Source organism: Meles meles, chromosome 1 (assembly GCF_922984935.1).
Source record: "Meles meles chromosome 1, mMelMel3.1 paternal haplotype, whole genome shotgun sequence".
Classification (NCBI taxonomy): Eukaryota; Metazoa; Chordata; class Mammalia; order Carnivora; family Mustelidae; genus Meles; species Meles meles.
This window is the reverse complement of record NC_060066.1, coordinates 182,969,322-182,977,208: the sequence shown is the minus strand read 5'-3', so window position 1 is coordinate 182,977,208 and position 7,887 is coordinate 182,969,322. Positions and strand designations below refer to the sequence as shown.

The 7,887-nt window shown below is 56.4% G+C and overlaps 1 protein-coding gene across 5 annotated transcripts in view; it reads left to right on the top strand.

Moving 5' to 3' along the window:
- The first annotated feature begins 5,824 nt into the window (after window positions 1-5,824).
- Window positions 5,825-7,887, top strand: part of PTPRF (protein tyrosine phosphatase receptor type F) — an 87,107-nt gene continuing 85,044 nt past the window's right edge. For all 5 annotated transcript variants that reach the window (XM_046010956.1, XM_046010943.1, XM_046010949.1 and 2 more), the window contains exon 1: window positions 5,825-6,025. The gene's annotated coding sequence lies outside the window, so the exon portion shown is untranslated. The remainder of the gene's footprint in view (window positions 6,026-7,887) is intronic.

Below are 7,887 nucleotides of genomic sequence, written 5' to 3'. Positions count from 1 at the left end.
ATACTTAAAAAAAAAAAAAAAACAAACTTAAAAAAAGCATGGGTGGCCTAAATGGGCTGTGGAAGATGGACATTGTGATGACGTCAAGGAGCTGGCCTGTCTGCGCTTGGACACAAGTGACCCAGACAGGTGGCAGGAAGCAGCAAAGGCCGCTGGGAAGCCCACTAAGCTCAAAACAGAGTTTGGTCATTGGGTTTTGCAAAATGGATGTGCACGGTCATTATGTCAAGAGCAGTTGCCGTGGAGTGTTGGTGCGAGAGCGAGGTTCTCACATCCAGGGAAGCTGACTGTGAGCATGAGATGGGAGAGTGGAGAGTTCATGTAGAAATGGCTCTTGGGTTTGCTGCGAAGGAGAGCAGAAAAATGCTCAATGTCACTCTGAGGGGAGTGTGGGGTCAAGGCAAGGAATTTTCCCTAGGATGGGAGAGATCTAAACATGCAAGCTGGTGGGAATGATACAGTAAAAAAGATGGGGGTGGGGGGTGGGGGATGGGGGAGGGGGAGAAGCAAATTCCTGGGGGAGGGGGAGCCGAAGCTTCCTGCAGCCAGGTGGGGATCAGCCCCTGCTGTGGTGGGAACCAGGAGGGAGTGGGGGGCAGGAGAACAGAGGGAGGACGGACTGTGTGTGGATTTGGTAGTTGGGGGGGGTGATGGAGTCCTCTGGTGGCTTCTGTTTCCTCAGAGAGGCTTAAGGCCAAGTCATCCCCAGAGTGTTCTGTTGTGAAATTAACCCCTGGCTCATTTTCCCTCTTACAAGTGACTCATCAGGAAGGAATGAGAGGCATTAACTGGGCTTTTGTGTTTGAGGCCTGAGGCCTGAGGCCCCACACCTGAGAAGGTAAATACACTGCTTTGCAGTTCTGGATTCCCAGCTCTTTCTGGTGGGCTAAGAGGGAGAACACCAAGTATCCCAGGGAGTTCATTGGCCAAAATGGAAGAAGAGGGGGCCAGGGGTCAGGCATTTGCCATCCCCCTGGGATGCGGCCTCCAAGAAAGTAGCTGTGTAACACCAAAAATGCCAAGATCTCAAGGCTGCCACTTTGTGCGTCTAGGAGAAAGGCCCCCTTGAAAGGGCCTGGAGGGAGGGAGTGGGGGGGCCCCTTACCAAAGCCCATGCTGGACAAGGGAGGCCCTGCAGATGAGAGCACACAGTGGAGGCCCTATGGCCGGGATGGCTGATGGCTGTAACAGTGCAGTGGCCTGAAAAAGACTTCAGCCCTTCCCGGCAAAGCTGTGGAGCCCACGGGGCACCTGGGTGGCTCAGTTGGTTAAGCATCTGCCTTCAGCTCAGGTCATGATCCTGGGGTCCGGGGATCGAGCCCCGCATCGTGTTCCCTGCTCGATGGAGAACATGCTTCTCCCTCTCCCTCTGCTCGCCGCTCTGCCTACTTGTGCTCCCTATCCCTCTGTCAAATAACAAAGCTGTGGAGCACAGACTGACCGTTAGGGGGTTAGGCAGCCCCTGGAGTTCTCAGACAATTGGAGGGAGGTGGAGGAGTGTTGTGAGTGATAGGGAATTCTTGCTGATCTGCTGGGTAGGGACTCAAGCTGAGGTTAATCTGATTTAGACGGACTAAGAGATGTATTTACGACATGAGTTTGAGGAGTGCATCCGGTGGGCCCAGGCCCTGGACAAAGGGTAGCAGTGAGTGGGATCTGACATCTGGCTCTCCCCTCACCCTGCACCCTGGGGCTGGAACACAGCAGACACAGAACTACCACGTGGTACCGCTCGGCCTTCACAGATGAGCACAAGGACGTCCCTCCCCGCCAGGCCTGGGAGCAGGGAGGCAGGTCAGTCCCACACGGACCCGGTGCTCAGAGTCTGGCAATCTGGACAGAGCCTTGGCTCCTCTCCTTCTATAGCTATCACACACTCACAGGCCCGGCCACCTGAGGTCCTTGTCTGTTTGGCCCTGGGACCTGGAACTCCCATTTCTCCACCTTGGCCTGGCGTCCAGTCGCATGCGAGGCCCCAGGCAGACTGCACACGGCTATCCTGTGCCCTGGCTCGGCCCACACTTGACCGCAGGGGGTACTGAAAGATGGGTGAGCAGGGGACCAGAGCCCAGAGGGCTGTTTCCAAGACCACTGTGTCCTTGTGGAGGCTGAAGAAAAGCCTGATTAGCACAGCGGAGAGTCGGGTCTGCTGGCTTCCACCGCAGTCCTGTAAAGGCCCTTGCCCACCCCATAAAGGCCCTTGCCCACCCCTCCTCCAAGTGGTGTATTCATAGACCAGGCTGGGCTGGGCAGGAGGGAACTCAACAGCTGGAACTTCAGACCTCGTGAGGTCCGGGCTAGCTGGCATGTGGGTCAGCAGACATCACAAGCCCCTCTTGAACCTATGCTGGGCCTACAGAGGGCCCAGGTAGGGACGAGCTCTGAGGCTTGGTCAGGGAGCTTTTCCCTCCCTAGTCATTTATGTCTGATGGATCCCTGAGCACAGAAGAGGAAAATTGACCTTTCCACTCCTAAACAAATACCTATGGAACCTACTGTGAGTTAGGCCCTCATGTTGGCCACAGGGATATGGCAGTGGACAATACAGTCTCACCCCTCCGGCCCTCAAGGAACCCACACTTTGTGGGGTGTTGGTCCCTAGTGCTTAGCTTTTAGGCAGGGGAAGCCCTCAACCCAGCCAGGGATTAAGAATGGCCTCCTGGGGTGCCTGGGTGGTTCAGTGGGTTAAGCCTCTGTCTTTGGCTCAGGTCATGATCTCAGGGTCCTGGGATCGAGCCCCACGTCGGGCTCTCTGCTCAGTGGGGAGCCTGCTTCCCCCCACTCCCTCTGCCTGCCTCTCTGCCTACTTGTGATCTCTATGTCTGTCAAATAAATAAATAAAATCTTAAAAAAAAAAAAAAAGAATGGCTATAAACAGGTTCCAAGTTACCCACTTAGGGCACCTGGGTGGCTCAGTCGGTTAAGCATCTGCCTTCGGCTGAGGTCATGATCCCAGGGTCCTGGGATGGAGCCCCAGCCTGGCATTGGGCTCCTTGCTCAGCGGGGAATCTGCTTCTCCCTCTGGCTGCTGCCCCCCCCCGCAACCTCCCCCACCAGGCTTGTGCTCTCTCTCTCTCTCACTCTGTCACAAATAAATAAATAAATAAAATCCAAGGTACCCTTTAAGGAAGAGCAAATCTTTTTTTTTTTTTAACATTTTATTTATTTATTTACTTGTCACAGAGAGAGAGAAAGCACAAGCAGGCAGAGGGAGAAGTAGGCTCCCAACCAAGCAGGGAGCCTGATATGGGACTCTATCCCAGGACCCCAGGATCATGACCTGAGCCGAAGGCAGATTCCCAACCGATCGAGCCCAACCAGGCATCCCAGGAAGAAAAGATCTAAACAGGGGGGTTCCTTAATGACTATGTGCAAGGGATTTAATACCAACTGGTTTTGTATGGACTGAAACCCCCAAATCAGAAACTCTCTCTCTCCACCCCCCACCCCTTTCCTTGTCTTTCTGTCTCCCCCTACCTCCCACCTTTTATGTCCCTCACAGAGCCACGTGGTCTCTAGTCCCTTTTGATTTTTCAAGATTTGCAGGACTGATGACTGATTGGATGGGGGTGCAGGAGAAAAAGAGTCTGTGTTTCTGGCCCTGTGACAGGATGAATGAGGATGCCATGGCCTGAGATGGGGACTCCTGACAGCCAGCAGATCTGGGGTGGGTGAGATAGTGAATTCAGTTTACCCAATGAACATCTAGGAAGTGATATGGAAAAGGTTCTTGGTTAGATGAGAACTGAGAAAGAAGAGAAGAAGAAGACCTGGGCCAGAAGAGAGGCCCAGACTGGAGACAGATTAGAAGTCAACAGCATACAGTTGGCAGTGGCCAGGATGGTCCAGGGGTAGGAGCGAAAGGGGAAAAGCCATGTCCTAGGATAGACCCTGGGAGGAGCAGGAGATGGTAAAAGAGATTGAGAAAGGGTAGCCAGTGTGGAAAGTATAGGCCATTGAAGCCAACGGGAAGTCAGCAAAGACCAGGCATAATTGGCTAAAAAGTATATGTTTTTAAATTTGGAAAACAAAACCAAGAAACTAAACGGGCTCCGAACTCAGAAAACCAGGCAAAATGTTTAAAGATACATAAAACTTACAAAGCCTCCCCCACAGTACACCAAAATTACCAATGGGTAAAAAACCACTGACTGGGAATACTCATTTTTTATCTATTTGTCATCAGGATCTAATTGTTTGCCCTGAACCACCGGAGCCAGTCCATCCCCTTCTCACACACCAGGGGGCGCACATGCACTGCTTCTGAATCCAAGTGCTGGGCAAAAGCAGGCAGTGAATTAGGTGGGAACCAGAACTTGACCCCTCAGCCCAGATCCTTAAACACCACCTCCAGCCCTGCCCTGCACATTAATCCCTGGATCCAGGAGCCTCAACAATCCCAAGCTTTATTTATTTCTCACCTGACCTCCAAACTCACAAAGCTACTAGGGAGACCCATACCTGATCAGAGACCCTAAAGGGGTCTACTGACTGAGGGCAGTAGGGGCAGGTTCCCATCTTTCCCAGGAAGGAGGTGGCTCTGTGGCTGATTCTTAAATGGTGGTGATATGGACTGGGAGAGTGAGTCTGGAGCAGATGGGGAGGGGGTTGTTTTCGTGCCAATGGGTGTGGCTTTTGGTTTGGAGCTCACCAAGTCTCCCTCTGAGTTGGGACTTGGAATAAATCTTCAGATAAGTTGTAGGTTTAGCCCAGAAATTTATAAGGTCAGCATTTGAGTTTGTTAGGGGAAGTCATAAACTCGGTACCAAGGGTGTTTTGTTTTTTGTGTTTTGAAATCAGGTTTGGGGGACCAGTGAAAGACTTAATTCAGATTCGCCGTTGGAACTGGTGTAAGTATTAGGGTATCGGCCAGCTTCTGGTTGGGGTTGATGTCAGGTCAGATAAGTAGAGGGTGAGCATGGGGATAATTTGTGTGGAGTTTCCGCAAAGCCAGTCTCATTAATCTCGCGTTCTAAGATTATTATTAGAGTTGGGGTAAGTTAGGGTCTTAAATTGCCCCAAGGATTTGTGGGGTTTAGTTAAGGTCAGTATCTGTGGTAAGGTCCTTTTCTGATGACCCAATTCAGTTGTGAAATCAGGAATCCCAAGGCAGAAAGTATTGGTGTTGACCTGGAGCTCAGAGTTTTATGTAGGTACGTAAGTTTTGTGTAAGTCTTGGGGTTCAGAAGAGACTACTGGGGTTTTATGTAAGTCTTGGGTGCAGAAAAGAGTACTGGGGCCCATAGCAAGGAAGCTGTTGCACTTTAAGGTCCATATAGGGATCTGGGGATCCACATTAGTGCTGGGGTCCATTTAAAGGCCAGAGTTGGTGCTAGTGTCACAGTCCAGTTTAAGCGGGTAGAGATGAAAAATGGGTTTAAGACTCAGAACTGGTATTTGGGGTCAGTATGGGGTGCAAATTAAAATGACTACTTGTGCCACTGCGGGGGCAGATTTAGGAGTTTGGACTCCATATTGTGTTTGGAGAGCGGTCTGGGCTCACTATCAGGTGCAAATTTGTTGACGGAGGAAATGTGGTCCTAGAGTAGTTATGAGGTTCGTATTATGAGTGGGAGCCACTAATAGGATCTGGACTTCTTGTGGGGGGTTGAGTCTGTCCATGCTCATTACTGGGGTTCTGGTCCAATATTGGAGCTCCAGTCGGTTTAGACTAAGGGCTGGGTTGTGGCCTCGCCGGGCCTACGCGGCTTCCCCGCTCGGCGAGTGAGAGTGCACGAGGGGAGGGGCGGCGCCGGGGACGCGCACGGCAGGGGCAGGGGCGCGGGCGCGGGCGCGAGCGCGAGCGGGAGCGGGGGCGCGCGGCTGGAGCTGGCGCGGGAGCGGCGGGAGCGGTGGCGGCGGCGGCAGAGGCGGCGGCTCCGGCTCCGGCTCCGGCTCGGGCTCCGGCTCGGGTGGCGGTGGCGGGAGTGGGACCCGGCGGCGGCGGCAGAAGAGCAGCGGGAGCAGCGGCCCCAGTGGCTTGGGGGGGGGGGGGACATGCGGACCGACGGCCCCTGGATAGGCGGTGAGTGACCCCCGGGCCCCCCTCCAGTCCCTTCCGCGTCGGTTCTTTCCCGGCTCTCGCCGCCCCCTCCCCGCGTCCTCCGAGCCGGGCTAGAGGCGCCGCTTAGGCCGGGCCGCGCCCCCACCTGCCGCGCCCGCAGCCTCGGCTGGGCCCCCCCCTCTGAGCCTGGCGGCTCCTCCCCGTGCTTACCCCGCGGCAGACGCCCCCCCCCCCCCGCCACCGCCGCCGGCTGGCTAGCTCCTCGCCACCCCTCGCCGCCCCCCTTCTCCCCGCCCTCCGCGCCGCACCTGAGCCGCAGCCCGCGCCCCCCAGTGCAAAGTTTCCCTTTGCATTTGTGCTCGGCGTCCTCGGGCCCGCCTCGTCTCCCCCCAGCGGCGCGGCCGCGCTCCGGGGGCGGCCCTCCACCTCCCACCGCCACCCCAGCCCCGGGCGGGTCCAGGCCGCGCCCCCGCCCCCGCCGCACAGGCGCCCCCTCCCAGCCGGCGGGGGAGCCGCAGCCGACGCGCCCCCGTCTCGCTCGCGGCCCCGGCGCACGTGCGGGGCCCGGGGTGCGCCGGGCGCGAGTTTGGAGCCCCCCACCCGCCTCGGTCGCCGGCGCGGTTAGGGGAGGGGCCCGGGCGGGCTGTGACCACCCCCACACCGGCGCGAAGACCTGAAGGCCCAGAGCGACCTGTCCCGTGAGGACGTGTCCACTCGGACCCGCTCCGGAAAGTTCACTCAGTCGCCGCCCCGCGTCCCGTCCCGTCCCGTCCCGTCCCGTCCCGGTGTGCCCCGGTCCTCATCGCTGTGCCCACGTTTCAGGCTCAGCTTCTGCTTTCCTCGATGTCTCGGCCTCGGTGCCCTTCAGTGTCTCTATATCTCTGTCTCCCTGTGTCACTGCCTCCCAGACTCACCCCCCGCAGCCCCAGGGTTTCTCCCGCTGTGTGTGGCTCCCTCCCCGCGTCTCTCTGTACTCCCGTCCCCATCTCTGAGCCTGTCTCTCTCTCGCCTCATACTGGCTTTTCGATGTCTCTGGCTCCCACTGATCAGGATCTCTGCCCGCGCTCTGCTAGGCCCCCTCCTCATTTCTCTGGAATGCCGCCTCTCTGGTTCTTCCACCCCGGGGTGGGGGAGGGGCTAGCCTTTCTCCCCATTTCAACAACCCCCCCAACCGCGCAGTGCAGGGCCCCCCAGGGTGGAGCAGATTGGGCAGTGGGAGCCCGGTACCTGAGCTGTGAACTGGAAGGGAGGGGATTCTCTGGATTCCCCTGAGGACGGCCAGGCAGAGCCTGGGAGGCTGGACTGCTGAGTGTTGGTGATGAAGGCTCCACTTTGGTTCTTGAAGAGACAAGGGCACGGATCCAGAGTGAGCTGGTGCGCAATCCGGCCAGAAAATCCAGGAAAGTGCATTGGGATGGGAGGCCTAGGAAAGGATCCAGAAGGATCTTTCCGGGGGATCCTCAATGGTGAGGGATCCCCTGGGAAGGGATCTGCTGAGAGATCCTTTGGGAGGCATGAGAGATCTGATGGGATCCAGAGGAGGGTTCTGAGAGGAAATCTCAGAAAATTCTATGCTTGGCGCCTTATTAACTCTTGCTTCAGGGAGCAAGAAAATCCCTGTTTTTCACTGATTATATGAATGAGCCTAGGGCTTCAAGAAGGAGCAGGTGTAACTCCCTAAGCACAGCCTCCAACATCCGCAGCCCCAGGCACAGGCCACACACACTCTCTCTCTCTCTCTCTCTCTCTCTCTCACACACACACACACACACACACATACACCCCTTCATTCCCGCACTTAGCTTCCCTCCCCACCCCTTGCCTTCTTGCCCTCAGTCTTGCACACTGGGGCCTGCCCAGCTGCTGGAGCTGGAGCTCAGGTA